This window comes from Myxine glutinosa, chromosome 2 (assembly GCF_964187855.1).
Source record: "Myxine glutinosa chromosome 2, kmMyxGlut1.1, whole genome shotgun sequence".
Lineage (NCBI taxonomy): Eukaryota > Metazoa > Chordata > Myxini > Myxiniformes > Myxinidae > Myxine > Myxine glutinosa.
The window spans coordinates 18,695,624-18,712,165 of NC_136262.1; the positions used below are offsets into that span (position 1 = coordinate 18,695,624).

The window sequence follows — 16,542 nt, forward strand, 5'->3', positions numbered from 1 at the left end:
CGCTCTTTTATGCTGAGCGAGCTGCCGTTTGCCGAATGTACCTTGAGCTGAACGCTGCTGACAAGCTGTGTTTTGCAAGTAGTGCAAGTAGTTGTTGTAGGTTTGGCGTTGGGGTGGGAGGAGAAGAAAGTGCAAGAGGATGTGGTTGGGAGGGCTTAAGAAGAAGCAGAAGCAGTTCAAATCTGCGGAGGGCATAGGTTCAGGGAGTTTGTTGGAAATGCACTGTTGGCTGAAACAGTTCCAGCAAATGAAGAAAGCCATCATAATTGTCGTTTCACTGTAGCTATTGCACTTATCATGGGTAGGTCATTATTGTGGCATCACTGGAACATGCTGTTGGCCACTGTCGTGGCCCGTGTCATTGTTCAACAATCTGTATTGTTTGTTCCTATTTAAGTGTTTGTTCTGATGGATTTTGTTTATGTTGAAGGCTCCAGTCATGGACTATTTAGTCCTCATCGAGGCCAGGCCTTAAATAAAGAGCTGCATTGATGGAAACATGAAGAAAGAGAGAATACACTAGGGGCTTTTGAGAAAGTAAAGATAAATAAAAGAGAGAGAATATAAAGATGAGTGAAAATGTGTATGAAAAGTGTATGATGTTTGTTTGCGAGAAAGAGATTGAAGCTTGCCCGGTAGCTGTATTTTGAGGAAGACAGAAAGTAAGGCCAGCAATCCTGATACGGAGATTGCAAGATGGTTCTGGGCACCACTTTAACGCTCCTAAGTCAGAACGGTAGTACCACCCTGTGCGGTTGCTGTCTTCAACCTACTACCTAAAAAAAACCGGTCCAACTGGATGGATTTTTTTAGGAGACACCATCTCCTTGCTAGATGGAAGGGAGGTCATCTGCCCTTCAACAGGTATTGTTTTTAGTTCTGCAGGTGTCACAGCCACTCTACCACTGGCAAGCCAGTGAGGGAGGGTTGGCGGTTTCGTCGCAGACTACCCGACCATGCGGCAGGTAGCACTGGGTTACATTTTACCAGTGGCAGTCAAGAGACCGACCTGACTCACCGATAGTTGGTCAAATTGTCAAAAGTTGCATTATACGGTTGCATTATAAACCAGACAAACGCCTTGTTCAGTTTGCCTGAAGAAATTCCATATTGTCATATTGCATACTGGAAAATTCGTCACTCAAACAGTTAAATAGAGAGCCTTACAGAAAGTCTCTTCTGGTTGTGCACAACTTTTGTTTTTACGAGAGTCACATTTGACAAAGACTTCACACCGTAAGCTCTCACCTATCTAAGCTCGACATCCTGTACGCTTACGTCCTTGGCCAAATGCAGATATGGCACGGAGAAGTGGATTGCAACATATTAGTCAGGTTCACTATGTTTTTCGTTCAAATTTTTTAGAGATTAGCAAAACTATACATTTTTGGAATATTCAGAGCATGAGGAATCCAAAAATTAATGTTGGCATTTGCATAGACACCTTTGCAAAAATGACACTCAGGACAGTGATGAAGCTCTGTAAAAGCATATTCCTGAACGGTATAGACCTTGTAGATCTTGTGTATAGGACTTATAGTTCAATCTGATACTAACAAGGCTGCTTTCTTGCTTTATAAACCCATACCTATAACTTCAAAGTACTTGCAATATCATGTATTATGTGATACAGTTATATCACAAATATAAACACAATGGTTTTCAATTACCTTTGTTTGTTGCTTTTCTATAATCCTGAGCACTATTTTGAGGCCTTTATTGGATTCCTTGACCCAGAAAACATAGGATTGGCATATTTAATTAAGTTTCTCGGTTGACGAGAAGCCGAGATCGCGCAAAATAAGTATTTTATGGCGGGCATTTTGAAAAACCAAAATCTGTGTCTGTGCAAATGCCAACAATGATTTTCGGATTCTCCATGCTCTGATGATTCCAAAAATGTACAGGTTTGCTAATCTCCCAAAATTTTGAACGAAATTATATTTGTTAACATAGTGAACCTGACTATATGGAACAAATGACGAATAAACGTCTTCCATAAAACAAATTGGATAAACCTGGGACAGTGTGCCAACCTATAAATTATGCCATTAATCGACATTAAAATTCCAAGAACTCCTAATACTCCGATGTACGCAAGCAAGGGATTGGGAGATGGGTCTATGCCCATTATAAAACTTTAGTCTGATCCCTGGACACCAGGAGTTTTTAATCGTAACATGATGCAGCCTTGCAACCCATGACAAGTAAGGGGGCTTGGGCATTTTGTGAGGTCATGCTTACGAAGCTAATTTCTTCCTTTCAAGTTGGCCTTGTTCATCAATGAACACTTTGTTCGAAACGAAACACAGCATATGTTCAAAGCAACAGTTTCCAGACGTTTTTCTTTGCTCAGTTTTTTTTGGAGTTCAAAGTTAAGTGATGATTAGCAGCGGAGATATCAACTTACCTAAACATGGATTAGATAACGATAGAATGAGCCGCACCGGCTTTTGGAAAATGTTTGGGGTTACCATCCTTCAATTTTAAAGGTCAAGCAATACCGTTGAATGACTGTCAAGGCGAGTGTGCAAAACCACTCCGGGCCTTGCGGAAACAACAGCTGCTCTGATAGACCGCCTGGTGTATTTCAAATTCTGAGGACCCATGACCTGAATTATTTTGGTTACTTCATCATGGATGCTTCGTTTGTTCAGTCAATATTCCTGCAGCCTGTACTTTCAGGAATATCCTCTTCCTAAGATATTCCTGACAGTACAGGATGCATGATGTATCGGACCAGGTTATATTATACCTCTGAATGTCATTGAAGAAGTGAGCCATGTCTCTAACAGGAATACATTGAATACTACAGACTTGGCATTTAATATGGAATTTTTTTTTTTGTGGGGTGAACTTACTTTTCAAGATGTCTTAGATCCAAAAGTTCATTGGAATTATGTTGAAATTATTCTAGATTTTGTTAATGTGACCTTTAAGAGAAACAAAAACCACATTTGACATTTCGAAACAAATCAATTGATCCTTGAAAGTGATGTAAACTGATATCGAACTCAATTAATGGACAGTACTGTTATAACTTCTGTACGTTTTCCAGAAGTATCTCTTTATTTTGCACATTAGCCAAAAATTTTTTAAACAAAAACAAAAGTTAAATTATGACTGGGATTACGGACAGTAAAATTAGAGTTCAGTACTTCGTGTAACCCCCACGATCATTCAGGAGAGCACGTACACGTTGAGGCATGCTGTTCATGAGATTTGCTAAGGGTTGGACAGGAATCGCTTGCCATGCAGTGACAATAGCCTGCTGCAATTCACGCACAGAGGTCGGCTGCTGGTCCAAGTGGTCGATTTGACGCATTAATTCTGCCCACAAGTTCTCTATCGGATTCATATCCGGGGACATGGCAGGCCACTCCATATGCTCTACACCACAGTCAGCAAGAAAGTGTTGGATCATGCGAGCACGATGAGACCGTGCATTGTCATCTTGGAAGACAAAGTTTCCTCAAAAGGCTGCACGAGCAAATGGAAGCAATGTTTCTTCCAGAATGGCCCTGTACTTGAACTGGTTCAGGTTTCCATTCAGAACAACCAGGTCAGTTTTGCCCCCTGCATGAAAAGCAGCCCAAACGGTCACCCCACCACCTCCAGCTTGGACTCTTGGCACTATACAATCTTTGTTGTAGGCTTCATGCACTTGTCTGCGCACTCGGACGCAGCCATCTTGACGATAGACAAGAAATATAGACTCGTCACTGAAGATCACGTGATTCCAGTGTCCTTGCTGCCATTGACGGTGCTCTCTGGCCCACTGCAATCAGCGCTGGCGGTGTTGTCTGGTCAGGCGTGGCTTTCTCAGGGGACGCCTGGCACGATAGCCTGCTTGAACCAGCCGTTGGTTGACTAGCCTTCTGTATACAGGCACATTTGTCAGTTGCTGCCATTCAGCCCTAAGCCGATTAGCTGACTTGGTACGGCCATTGCGGACTAACCGGTGCAGCTGGCGATCATCCCTCCTTGTGGTTCTGCGGGGACCTCCTGGCCTCGGTATTGGAGTCGGGACACCCCGCTGAGGATTTCGTTTCAGGATCTTTGACACCTGACCTTGAGTGATGCCATACTGCCGAGAAATAGCACGCTCTTTCATGCCGTAATTTCGTAAAGCCACCACTCCATGACAAACAGCATTGTCGAGTTGATGGACCATCTCCAGAGGAAGCGGCAATAACTTTTGGAGACGTGCAGCAGTTGTTTTCCACTAATACAGAACGCAACAACTCTTGTATACCCGACTGTGAAGCCAATTGTCAAATGCACCTGTCCGTACATTTTGCCACGCCACCTGTGATATAATCCTGTTGTTGAATTCTTGCTGCGACAGACACTCAGTGACATGGTTCTTTCAACAAATAAATCACCAAAGTGTAAAAGAAACTCACCAGATTGATATCCTGAGTTGAGAAAGTAAACCCAAGTCAAGAAAAAAAAATATTCCATATTAAATGCCAAGTCTGTATATTAGTTATGTCCATTTTTGTGTATAACTTGACGTGGTAAGCTCTCTCCAACAGAATTGAGTATGCGAGAACATTATAGCCGACCAATGAGCTTCTATACTTTGACAAGCATTTTGTTTGTCTGGTGTTCCTGGGTCTTGTATTCTCTCACCTTCTCAATTACCTATCAGTGACTTCCTTACTTTATCTGGTACCTTATATCCTAATTTGCCAGAATAGGGCTGTTGGTTATAGATAGATGGAGGAGGCTAAGGGTGTGAAAGGATCATGGGGGCAAGGAAGAACCCACATAAGTACTTACAGTCACATGAAAAAGTAAGCACACCCAATGTAAAGTTTTGACTTTTTCAACATATTTCAACATACAGCTATTTGATCTTCATTTCAACAATATTGATAGATAAAGGTGATATAATATAACAAATATCATGAAACATTTACATTTTGTAGTCCATTGTATAATTTAAATAAACATAAATGCAAGTTTCGCATGTGGAAAAAGTAAGTACACCCTTGGCTCTAATAGGTGGTATTGCCCCCTTTGGCAGAAACAACCTCAAGTAGGCGTTTCTTATAACTGTCGACCAGTCTCTGACATCGACTGGGAGAAATTTTTGCCCACTCCTCCATGCAGAATTATTTTAGCTGTGCGTTGTTTGAGGGGTTTCTTGCATGCACAGCTCGTTTCAAATCCCCCCACAACATCTCGATGGGATTTAGATCCGGACTTTGACTTGGCCATTCTAGAACCCTCCATTTCTTGCTTTTCAGCCATTCTTTGGTGGATTTACTGGTATGTTTAGGGTCATTGTCATGTTGCAAGATCCACCTTCGGTTGAGCTTCAACTTTCCGACAGATGGCCTCACGTTATCCTCAAGCACCCTCTGGTACAATGAAGAATTCATAGTGGATTCTATGATGGTGAGCTGCCCAGGCCCTGATGCAGCAAAGCTGCCCCAAACCATAATATTTCCACCACCATGCTTTACAATATTGGTATCAGGTTCTTGTGGTCAAATGCTGTCTTTAGTTTTCGCCAAACATGTCTTCTGGTACTGTGGCCAAATAGCTCTACCTTTGACTCATCTGTCCAGAGAACATTGTTCCAGAAATGCTGGCCTTTGCCGAGGTGTTCATTGGCAAACTTTAGTCTTGCCCTGATGTTCTTTCTGGACAGCAAAGGTTTCCTCCTGGCACACCTCCCATGTAGATCAAATTTGTGCAGCCTCTTTCTAATGGTAGACTCGTGCAATTTGACATCAACAGTGGCAAGAGCTACCTGTAGGTCCCGTGATGACATTCTGGGGTTCTTAGAGATTTCTTTCAGCATCTTGCGGTCTGCTCTCGGGCTGAACTTGCTGGGTTGGCCTGGCCTGAACAAGTTGGCAGTTGTTTGGAATCTTCTCCACTTGTAGATGATCTTCCGGACAGTCGAATGATTGATTTCAAATTGTTTGGAGATCTTTTTAAATCCCTTCCCAGACTCGTAGGCATCTATAACCTTCTTTCTGAAGGCCTCAGAGAGCTCTTTTGATCTAGGCATGGTGACGCCGCACACTTCAACAACAAAGAGCAAACCAAACTAAATGTCTGAGGTTTAAATAAGACAGGTTCCTCCAAGATCCTCTCTAACGATGTTCTAATCATTTGCACCTGAGCTGGTGCACTTGATTCTAATTTTAGGTATTTGAAGTAGTGATAAATGAAGGGGTGTACTTACTTTTTCCACATGCGAAATTTGCATTTATGTTTATTTAAATTATACAATGGACTACAAAATGTAAATGTTTCATGATATTTGTTATATGATACCACCTTTATCTATCAATATTGTTGAAATGAAGATCAAATAGCTGTATGTTGAAATATGTTGAAAAAGTCAAAACTTTACATGGGGTGTACTTACTTTTTCACGTGACTGTACAAATCAGGAGACTGGTTGGCAACATAATTAAATAATGATCTTCTCACTATATAAATATATCGAATGGTTATCGCAATACGTCTAGGTTTCTCTGAATATATGAAAGATATCTTAAGAATTTAACAGCATTGCTTCTGATACATCGCACTAAAATCGATAGGTAATCTCGCAGCTCCCAGCGGACTGTACTGATATCAAATGGAGCGCTTTGCTCATACAATTTTTCTGCTACACTTAATGCTTTGTGACATTCAGGACACGGATAAAGTGGAGAACGTGTCTGTGTGGTTGTCCCGGGCTACAAGCAAGCTGACTGCATGGCTCCCAAGCGCCTCACCAACCGAGTAAGTGGTGTCATATTAAGTGATAGAGATGGATAGAGACTCCATCGGAACATTCTAATGGAGTAAAAGTGTCTTTCTTGCCATATTTCGATGCTACACTAAGTGGGAACGTTAAATGGCTGCTGTTGATGTGCATCAAACTGTGCTAGGATGTGCATCAAATGTGCTAGGATGTGCATCAAACTGTGCTAGGATGTGCATCAAATGTGCTAGGATGTGCATCAAACTGTGCTTGGATGTGCATCAAATGTGCTAGAATGTAGAATGTTTTTGACGAAAAAGAATTGCTAGAATGTTTTTAGACTGAGGTTGTGATCTATTTTCAGCACAAAATTTGTACCTTGTTCTATCATCTATTGCATTGCAGTATCTTTGTCTTTTTTCACTTGCACTTTCCTTCTTATTGATGATAAATAATATTGATAAATAATAATAAATAATATTGATAAATAATAAATATTGATAAATATTAATTGATAAATAATAGATGTTGATGAATAAATATAAAAAATAATGTAATAAATATTGAAAAGAAATATAATAATAATAATTGATAAATAATAAATGTTGATAAATATTGATAATAAATAATATTGATACATTATATTACAATAATATTGATTAATCACGTTATACTGATAATACATTTGGCAAATGCACGGCAAGTAGGGAATTTGGCGAGGGTATCGGCACACAATAATTTATGGAATGTTTTTAAACTTAGGTTGTGATCTGTTTTCAACACAAAATTTGCACCTTGTTCTGTCATATATTGCACGTTAGTGTCTGTAATTTTTCACTTGCACTTTCCTTTTTATTGAGCTTTTTCTGCATTGTAGTTAATGGGAAAACAATGAAAGAAATTTAAAATTCAGGTAGGTTTTGGTGGAATTTAGAAATAAATTGAGTAAGCTAAAACAGCCCAAACAAAGATTAGATTGGGTCAAGCGAAATATCAGACCTCAGTATAGCTGGGATTAACCTTGCCTCCAGCTCGGCACTACCCTACTCTGTGTTGGTCAGGAGGATGCGACATTGAGTGATTCTCATTCAGCTGTGAGGAATAATGGGGAAAAGAACCATTGCTTCACCATTGATCCGTTGAAGGTAACCGCACCAGCTGTTGGCATGGCCTGGATTTTCCATCTGTGAACACCTGCAAGGTTGCACGATCATGCACCTCCTTAATTTTCTGTACTTTCTTACCCCCCCCCCCCCCCCCCCAAGTCTTAACCTCATCCTCGTAAATCACATCATAAAATAGAGTGAGCAAAGGGGTGATCACCAAGTTCTTGTAATGGATTTGTTATTGAAGTGGAATTGAAATGAAGAAGTGGTATTTTTCAATATATCCTTTCAGTTTATCAATGAAATTTAGCTATTATCTTCAAATTAGATATATTCTGACAACCTTCAACATCCCAGACCAAACATACCTGATTTAACCCTGCAAAGTTTAGAGATGGACGTTTATGTGGTCTTATAGCCACATCTATAACCAGTGTTGGGCAAGCTACTATGACAAGGTAGAAAGCTAAATGTATCATATACTCTTTTAAAAAAGTAGTTAACGACTCTTAAAAGTATTTTGAGAGTGCAGCTTCCTACTCTTGAAGCAACTTTTTAAATTAACAAGATAACAAGCAAAAATTAACAAGACCGATAGTGTAACGGCGGCGTAGCTGGGCTTGTTTGATATTTTATTTGAAGAGGATAGTATGACCTGGGTGGTGATACCAGTTACCTGTTAACAAATAATGTAAGTATTAATTTTTTTTTCAATAAACTCCACATTCCTGTGCCACCTTCAGTCGTACGTCAGGCATTAACACCAGATTTGTGAAGGACTTGGACAAAAATCGTACCCAGTCTGAATGTTGCTATATCCAGTCAATGGCGAAACTGCAAATGGGGAATCAACGAATGTCATGGATGGAAACCCTTAAGTCATTTCCTCATTCTGCTTAAAACTCAATATCTATTTTCCAAACAGCATCAATCATCATTCCAATCACAAATTTCTACTACTAGCAACAGTACCCGCCCTATGGGCAGGGCTTCAGTTGGGAAGCCCAAATGAAAAGGTAAAATATCAGAAATTGAAGGCTTTTTTACTTTAAACGATTCATATAAACATCCGTTGAATCATATCACACGCAAATCATCAAAATCTAAACAGTACATGGCTAAACAGTACATGGACGATCACGTACCATGTACGTCTCACGTCTCGCTCGCCCTCATGTTGTCCCGATAATGATCCTTCCGCAGGTTCACCGCCGGAAACCTTGTTACGACTTTTACTTCCTCTAGAGTCTAGACAGTCAAGTTCGCTCATCTTTTCGGTGCACCGGCACGAGCCAAGAATGGCCTGTGCAGGGGCTGATCCGAGGATCTCATCAAACCGTCCAATCGGTAGTAGCGACGGGCGGTGTGTACAAAGGGCAGGGACTTGATCAACGCGAGCTGATGACTCGCGCTTACTGGGAGTTCCTCGTTCGTGGAACACTGTCTCAAGCCCGAGTCCCCATCACGGATTGGGCTCAGCGGTTTACCCGAGCCTGACGGCGAAGGGCAAGGTACACGCTGGCCCGTCCAGTGTAGCGCGCGTGTGGCCCCGGACATCGAAGGGCATTAAACGTTCATTAAACATTAAATGTTCATTAAACATTAAACGTTCATTAAAGGATTACGAAACGAAAAACATTATGAAATTACGTTCACACCGTCACGTCAAACACTACCGTGAACACATACATCGTCACAATGAGAACATCGTCACAATGAACGTTATGCGAATGTGAATGTTATGGGGGAGTCCAAACCTGAGAATGCTGGAGACCAAAGCTGAAATTGGGAAAACTAAATAGCCTATTTTACTCCTGGAGATCCCAGGATTACCCACCCAAAATATCTTTGCGATCGGTTCAGCAGTTTTTACGGTACCCTCGAACAGACAGATGGACATTTGGTGAATTATAGTAAGATGGTATCAATACATCAAAATGTAATGTTAAATCACGATTGTATTGAGGTATTATCAAACCAGCGAACTGTCATCATCTGTTCACTTGCAGGAGCAAGGTCCGTGTGGATCGCATTTCAAAATCATAATTGTATTGAGGAATTTCTGAAACCTCATACCTACTTCACAACACCTCAAAACGTCCCACAGAAGGTTATTATATTTCTTTTTCGTAAAATATGCAAATGTAATGGTTACTAAACACGTTCCCCTGTCATGTGACCAGATCTCAGCTCTGATTGGTGGACGTTTGTGAGGGACCGACATACATACATTCATACACCGGACAGACAGACAAACGCTGTTCCATCCAGTATTTCCCGACAGGCTACATCGTAAAAACCTTTGGTGAAGGAATCCTCTATGAAAAAGTGAAATAAAGAAACATAACCTATCACAAAATTTTCACAATTAAAGAAAGAAAAAGCATCATCGTTGTGTTTCTGGGTAGGTATTTTAAATTCATTCTTTTCGAAAACCTCGACCAGCAAAAACGTGGATCAATAGACTCTGAAATGGGTGAACTTCTAAGTTAGGGATGTTGGTTGCACTGCCAGCAAGATCATACAACCCTCGGCCAAGTTCAGTATTAAAAAAACCAAACAGGGAAACATTACAACTGACACCTTTGTTGTGTTGATCCTTGTGTTGAGTTTTACTCAGCAAAATACGTGTCCTTAAGTTGGTGTTAAGATGTCTTCGACTTTTACAGGTACCCACGGTTCAGTTGGCACAGTAGATAAAGAGACATGTAACCCTTCTGGATTTTGCCCCTCATCAAGGTTTATTTCACAAAAGCAAGGTCTATTGATCGATTGATATCCATATGGTAGTTGTGCATAGTCCAAACTTGAGATTATTGAAAATATAAACATAAAGCAACACACTGACAGCACTGCACAAACAAAATGGTGTCTGGCTCTCCTCTCTCTCCCTGTGCACTTTGCTTTGCCACTTCTATACATGGCTCACAGACATTCCAAAAAGCCCCTCTCCATAGTGACTACTCATAAATGCGAGGCTATTATATTTAAAGACTAGTGTAACACTCCATCAAATATGACGGTTTGGAACAGTTTATTCGACGGTGCAGCCTCGTGAGTGTGCCATAGTCTGAAGCCTCGGCCTAGTGTTAGGTGTGCTTCTATCTTCTTTATTTATTAGACATCCTACTGATGTAAATGAACACTCGTTTTACTCTGTGTGTGTTGCATATCACATGCAGCGAATTTCACCCCCCCTAATCTTGTATTTCTTGTTATTAAAAAAAAAGGTTTCTGTGCACCGCCATTGAGGCTCAGTTTGCAAGCCACCGTCTACAATTCCAATATGAGAGACATAATGACTCTTTTATGGAAAATGTTTTTCGAGTTTGTTTTATCCTCAAAAATAGACCACAGTGAACACACATTCGTGTTAAAAGATTGGTCTTTGAAACCTAGCCTTATGAAGGGGGACAGACAAACAGACAAACACACAAACTGATATTGTGTTTTATATGGTAGAAAATGCCAGAACTGCTCATTCCCGGAAGATGGCTCCACCAACAGAAGCATCCAGAAAAGCCCAAATAATCTGTCTATTTACAGGCTGTAAGATCGAACTTCAACATTAACACTACTTATGCTGACAATGCACAGAACACAACATACTGCCGAAGTCACTTATAAAGAATTTGTGGTGAACAATTTCAACTTTTCAACCTGCACACTGCATTTCCAAAAACCATCAACAATCATAAAGGAGAAGTATCAGCAAATCAAACATCGACTACAACTGCCACTTTATAACAGCTGGCAGTGATGACCGGTTTCCTCTGCTTTCCCGCATTGATACAACCCCGCTTGGAAACAACCCCACTTTGGTACAACCCTACTTTGATACAACCCTGCTTTGATACAACCATGCTTTGATATAATCTTGCTTTGACACAACCCCGCTTTGACACAACCCCGCTTTGAAACAACCCCGCTTTGACACAACCCCGCTTTGACACAACCCCGCTTTGACACAACCCCGCTTTGACACAACCTCGCTTTGACACAACCCCGCTTTGACACAACCCCGCTTTGACACAACCCCGCTTTGATACAACCCCCCTTTGATACCCCGCAATGGGAAAGTCCAAATGTAAATACAACTTACCAGGTATTTGGGGATGGGTACTGATAAAGCCCACGGAAGAGTTGACAAAGACCCTTGAAATGATAAGAATCAAACTTAGGAAGGATAAAACACCAGCATGTGTTTCAAAATTTGGAGCGCCCCAACATGGCCTGATGTTAAATTGCAGTAACCAGGCCTATCCTGATCTACCTTTGGGATGGTCAGGGAGTTGTTATTTGGGGTGGGTGGTTCCATCCATGAAGATAAGAGGCACTCTCCCTGCAATAGCGACGTGGGCCTGGAAATCCCTTGTAGATGAGGAATATCTTACAAATCTCGATGGGTCAGACTGGGAAAAACCTTTAGGTTTCTTTCTTCCAGGGACAGGGGTAGTGATGAACAGTTACAAACGAATTAGCGTTAATCCTCGAAAAAGTAGCAAATGATTCTGCTGCCGTGGATCAAGGGATAATAGATATGATGGTGGAAATGCGAACGATGGTAATGCAGAATAGGGTTGCCCTGGACTTACTTCCAGCAGAAAATGGAGGGGTCTACGGGATAATTGAAGGGTCTGCTGTACATGGATCCCAGATCCAAAGAAGGGAGTACAAGCATCGATAGATAGAATGAGAGAACTGGGTTCGTATTTGCAAACTAAAAGAGAGAATCGTAACTCGTGGGGATTGGGAGAATGGCTATCTAGTGTGTTTTGGAACTGGGGGAAAAAATCATTTCATGGGTACTATGTATAAACGCAGGAATAGTCATTTTTATCCTTCTCTTGTTCATTTCAAAAATACTCATACGAGAAGGAACGAAGGGTGGGCCTTCCATTGCTGGTGCGTCCAAGGAGAGGGTGCAGTTGGCTGACAACCTGGGCCAAGAATACGATGAATGGATTCCACCCTTCCAGGAGCAGCTGGACATCCAACCCGACTTTCCTCCTCCCTACCCCGGTTCACTAAGCATACCTGAAGATCCCGGTGCATCAAACTCGCGTGAAGATCTTGCCCCATCGCACGTACACAAACCTCACAGCATACATGAAGAGCAAATGGAACTTACACGAGCGTACGCTGCACTATCCCTAGCCTAAATGCGCCGAGCGTTGGAAAAAACTCTTTTGGATAATGAAAGGACTTTGTTGGAAAGTGACGAGTCCACTGAACACCCAAATCAGGTCCAGGCTGAGGCGGCACAACAAAGAAAAGCCTCAGCCTGGTTTATTTTATTTTCTATGCTATTCCAAATGTATTAATTTCTTCTTGCTGAAATTGTTTTTTCTTTTTTTGATTGAAACATTTCTTGCAGAATTTTGAAAGCGCTTGCCAAACGAATATGTATAACTGATGCTAAGTGAGGTTGGAGTGGTTCTCTTCCAGGCTGCTCCTGATCTGCTCTAAGGGTGATACGGATTCTCTATTGGGACTTTGTCAATCCTGGTGGATCCCGGGCGTGGTTCACCCAGTTATGGGATCCAGGTAGGAGGGAAGTGCCGCCCTGGGGGAAGTGATGAGGTTCGGTTGTGGAAGGGAATTAGTAAATTAATTGTCAGGCGTGACAAAAGGAGGGACTTGTAGAAGTGGGTTAAATAATGATTATATCACTCCTGTCCAATCAGGAAAGCAGGACTTGTGGAACCACGTGATTTCTGTACTCACGTGGTTAAAGGCTTTTAATTAAAGGAGCATTGAATGGGCGTTTGTCCGTATGTGAACTTCCTGTTGATGAGTAAAAAGTGCTTGATATCTGTTAGGAACAAATACAAGGTTGGCCACCTGGTTCACGTTGTCTTTTTGACATGCTTGTGTGCAACTTTGGTGAGAAGGTGTGGGCTGAACTGCATTCCTATCCTGTGGGTGAATTTTGCCAGCATATTGTGTTTTGTATGCTGGTGTTGGGCTAGCGGCTAGGGTGCCAGCTTAGGATCCTCGGATCCTGGGTTCGAATCCCGGTCGATCGCTGAATTAACGCCAGGGGGGTTGACTCAGCCTGTTCATCCTTCTGAGGTCGGCTAATTGAGTACCAGTTCACTGGTAATTCCCTGCTTGTCGTAAAAGGCGACAAAAAGGGTTGGCGGCAGGAAGGGCATCCGGCCGCAAAACATTGCTTCAAAAAGGGGACCGAAAAACAACAACAACCACGGTCCCCGAAAAAGGCCAACCCCCGCTTTGTGGGGAAAAATGGCCTCTAAAGGTGGTGTTTTTATTCTATTTTAATTGTGCTTTGTATAAATGTGATGGCTTTACAACCATCTCTTCAGAGATCTGCAAGGGTTGCGTATATATTATTTCTTTACGTAGATGCTTATCTCACCGTGTACACAAAACTCTGAATAAATTCATCTGTACCAGTCTGAAGTTTGTTGGTGACCCATTCCAGTGAGAGTGGCCTCCACACTTACCTGAGTTTTTCAATGTGTTCTCATAGTTTTGAGACATGTTTGGGACTTTCCTTGTGTTTGAAATGCTTTAACGGTAAGAGAGCACAAGGAAGGCATCACATATGTTTGAGACAATGAATCATTTTCAAAGCTTGACCACAATATTCAATACCCCATTTAATGCATGGATGGGATGGGATGGAATCACCACCTGACCTTTTTTATGCACCACATCACCTTTTTCCCTTTTCGTTCCCTTTTCTATCCTTGTAATGTTATGCAATTTCAAATGTGGGAGAAGAAAAATTCTCAATGTTTCAAATCATGTGACTGGTAAGTACTTCCAGGTCACAATGAAGACAAGATACCAATGGTCTTCACTCAAATTCCTTTGAAACATCACAACAAAAAGTAAATACAACTTTAAGGCTTTCCACTCTTCATTCATACATAAAGAGGCCTTGGGAGAGAGAGAGAGAAAGAAGGAGGAGACATGTAGAGCAAGAAAGAGGGAGGGGAAGGAGAGGAGAAAGGAGAGAGAGGAAGGGGAGAGGCAGGGGGAAGTGGGCAGAGGGAGGGGGTGTGGAGGAGAAATGAGAGAGAGAGAGGGAGGAATGGGGAAAGCAGCAGAGGGATGGGGTGGGGAGGAGAAAGGAGAGAGAGGAAGGGGGAAGTGGGCAGAGGGAGGGGGTGTGGAGGAGAAAGGAGAGAGAGAGAAAGAAAGAGAGAGAGAGAGGGGAAGGGGAGAGGAAGAGATAGGGGGCAGAGGGAGGGGTGGGGAGGAGAAAGGAGAGATAAAGAGAGGGGTAGGGAAGGGGAGAGGAAGGGGAAGGGGCAGAGAGAAGGGTGGGGAGGAGAAAGGAGAGAGAGAGATTGGAAGGGGCCAGAGGGAGGGGTGGTGTGAGAGAGAGAGAGAGAGAGAGAGAGAGAGAGAGAGAGAGAGAGAGAGAGAGAGAGAGACAGAGATGGGAAAAGCAGCAGAGGGAGGGGGTGGGGAGGAGAAAGGAGAGAGAGAGAGTGGAAGGGTGAGGAAGGGGGCAGAGAGAGGGGTGGGAAGGAGAGAGGGAGGAATGGGAAAAGCAGCAGAGGGAGGGGGTGGGGAGGAGAAAAGAGAGAAAGAGAAAGAGTAGAAGGGGCAGAGGGGGCAGAGTGAGGGGTTGGGAGGAGAAAGTAATGAGAGAGAGAGGACAAATAAATGAAAAAGTTGGGCAAAGAGTAAAGTCATTTTATTGACCTTTGCCTTTGCATATCGGTTCCTTAAGCTGACAGATGTGATGATTCTGTTCCACAGCTGTTCATGCAGCGTAGAATGTGAATTACCTCGCAGCTCAGTACAGTGTCGCTGAAGCCACGGAGCAATTTCTGCTTTAGTCAGCGATGGTATAATTAAACTGGCTGATGGAGGCTAAAGCATTGATTGCTATCGCCCATACAATCCATCTTGTACCTTGTGAATTGCCAAACGAATATGGCAGCATCTCGTCTCTGTGCAGTACATGGAATACTGTGGCCTTATTCTGATGCATATTACATGAACCTATAAGTTCTCTGATTGGTTAATTAGATACTGATCATATTCTCATCTGAGAGAAGGAGAAAGAGAGAATTTGAATTTGCAACACCGCTTATTTCCCAAAAGACAAAACAGGTCAAATCAATATTTTACAGGAGAAAAAATGGAAGGCATCACAGTTCTTGATTTCCAACACATAAGGCCTCGTTAGTACACCATTTGCATTCAGAGTTTGACATTATCATTCGCCACATATAATCAAACTCGAACCTGATTCTTGCAGAGACCAGCCAATAAAAATATGGGACAACATCAAAACCAGGCCCATTATCAATTTTGATTTTCCTCGATTTATAAATTGCATATTTTGCAATAGCAACCAATACGTTTCGGAGACCACCAGAGTCCTTGCAGGAGGGTCTGAAAGGTACACCAAAAATAAAAGTACACTACTGGTCAAAGGTTTTAGAACACCTCAATTTTTCCAGTTTACATTGAAATTTACGCAATTCAAGTTCAGTGAATAACCTGAAATGGTACAAAGGTAAGCAGTAAACTGCTCGAGGTTAAAAAAAAAAGTTTAGGTTAGCAAAAACGGGAAAATAATGTAAATTTCGCAGTTATATTGTAAAAAAAAGGCCTTCTTCAGGGAACAAGTAATGGGTTAACAACTTACAGCTGTTCTGCAGCAATGTAAGTAAATTAAGCCTTGAAAGTTGATGCAAACAATTCCTACAGGGGTCCAAACCTCTGCTGATT

The 16,542-nt window shown here is 42.0% G+C and overlaps 1 long non-coding RNA gene across 1 annotated transcript in view; it reads left to right on the plus strand.

Annotated features, from left to right (window-relative positions):
* Positions 1 to 16,542, plus strand: part of LOC144891007 (uncharacterized) — a 61,428-nt gene that overhangs the window by 308 nt on the left and 44,578 nt on the right. Inside the window, exon 2 of the long non-coding RNA XR_013622628.1 lies at positions 6,665 to 6,753. This is a non-coding gene — a long non-coding RNA (uncharacterized LOC144891007). The remainder of the gene's footprint in view (positions 1 to 6,664; positions 6,754 to 16,542) is intronic.